At 32.3% G+C, this 2,251-nt stretch overlaps 1 protein-coding gene across 1 annotated transcript in view; it reads right to left on the reverse strand.

Moving 5' to 3' along the window:
• The window catches only part of SI (sucrase-isomaltase), an 86,407-nt gene that overhangs the window by 79,925 nt on the left and 4,231 nt on the right, over positions 1–2,251 (reverse strand). The gene's annotated exons all lie outside the window — the stretch shown is intronic.

Raw genomic sequence — 2,251 nt, forward strand, 5'->3', positions numbered from 1 at the left:
ATGAAAGATGTTTGAAAAACAAGCATATTCCTTCAAATATACAATATACCAAAGTATCATTTGTTCCCTTTATTTGGAAGAAATACAACCATCTGATTAATTCAACTACAACCTGCCAGAGATTGATGCTCAAATTGTGGTTATTAAACTATGCTATTAATGCACATTTTTCCTTTGTTCTGTTTTTGTTTTTGAAACAGGGCCTCACTCTGTGTCCAAGGCTAGAGTGTAGTGGCATCCGCCTAGCTCACTGCAACTTCCAGCTCTGGCTCAGGTGATCCTCCTGCCTCACCCTCCCGAGAAGCTGGAATTGGCACCTGCCATCACACCCAGCCACGTACAAACTTGTGTTTTAAAAGTTCTTGTCCCCTGGGAAATTTTATTCCACTCTCTTGGTGCTGATGCAGAAACTGAAACATTTATTTTGCACTAATTATATGTCAAGCTGCAGGGTTGGCTGCAAAGATGAAGATATGGCTTCAAGCTTACATAAAATGCTTATGATTGTTATTTTCCCCTATTATTAGTTCACTATTTTACTATTTAAAATCTTGTAACTAGTTAATGTTTTAGTATCACAAATGGTTGCTGCAATCGCATTGAATAAGTAAAGCAAAATACTAAATGTTCAATAGTTTTATTATTTATATGAAAGATGGGAAGTAGAAAAAAATTATAAATGTTATAAAAAGTTGGCTGACTTGGTGACATGGTGATGGTATGAATTAACAGTGGTCAATTATAAATCTAAGTAATATTTAAATTCAATAGCATGACATACTTTCCTAATATGAACACCCATAAGTACCCCTCCTTATTGGTTATTTACCATGAAAATAAACTTAAAGTTTCCATGTTTAGTCAGTTGACTAAACACAGTCAAATTAAAATGGTATCAAATATGTTCACATATACATATGCATATAATCAGATGGGATCACTCTAGATGGTCATTACTTATCAAAAACTAAAATATGCATGACTTGTGATCAGGCAATTGTACCTCTACTTATCTAAACCATAGAAATACTGCCAGCAATACTAATACATAATTGTACAAAAATTATCATTCAGATAGTCTTTATAAAAGTTTTTTAAATGTTAGTACAAAACAAAGAGGCAGAATTAGACATGCAGGTAACTATTTAGAAAAGTTTCAAGGTGCTAAATTAAAAAATAAGAAAAAATTGAGCACAGTATAATCATATTTTGGTAAAATAAAAAATGTATGGCAAAACAAGCTTTATTTTAATTTTCGTAAACCACACTGTGTTAGTTTCCAAAAGCTTTCATAACATCTATGAAAACATGTCTTAAAACAACAGAAATTTATGGTTCCACGGTTCTGGAGGCTCAGAGTGCTAATTCAAGGTGTTGGCAGAGCCCTGCTGCCTCCAAAGCTGTAGGAAAGAATTCTCCTTTCTCCCTTTGTAGCTTTGGTGAAACTTGGTGTTCTATGCCTTGTAGAAGCATCCCTTCAATTTCTGCATCTGTCTTCACATAACATTCTTTCCTGCCTGTCTCTATATACAATTCTCTATTCTCATAAGGACATCTGTCCTCAGATTCAGGGACCACCTTAATCCTGTATGATTTCATGCTAACAAAATACATCTGCAAAACACGATTTCCAAATAAGGTCATAATCTGTGACTCCTCACAGACATGAATTTTTTGAAAAACGTTTACTACATGTACTTATCAACATTAAGTTTAAAAATGGATAATTCTATTGTTGCTTTAAAAACAATTGTAATTTATTTGTCCTGTGAAAATTTTGATATTTATTGTTTATGTTTAGTTTTCCTTTATTTTTAAGGAGTTTAGGCTTTCTCCTATCATTATTTTTAATTCCTCATCTAAAATCAGTCTTCTTTTTGCTTCATTGGACAAGGCAAAAAATTAAAACACACTATCCATCAATAGGTATAGTTTCATTAATCTCTAATAGTTGAAAAATAAAATAGATTTGTTATATCCTTATTTTTAGCTCATATGTGCATAGATATGTATATATAAACAATGGAGTATGTCATATACATGAGTAATAATATATAAATTTTATATAACCACATGTAATAATTGATATGCCTTAAGCAGTACATATATATAGTGCCTCCCCCCAGTTCATATGTTGAAGCTCTACCTCCCAATATGATTGTATTTGAAGGTAAATCCTTTAAGAAGGAAATTAAGATTATATGAAATAAGGGCAGGACCCTAATCCAACAGATTTGTTGTCCTAATGAGA

This window comes from Otolemur garnettii, unplaced genomic scaffold, assembly GCF_000181295.1.
Source record: "Otolemur garnettii isolate 467f Iridium unplaced genomic scaffold, OtoGar3 scaffold00084, whole genome shotgun sequence".
Lineage (NCBI taxonomy): Eukaryota > Metazoa > Chordata > Mammalia > Primates > Galagidae > Otolemur > Otolemur garnettii.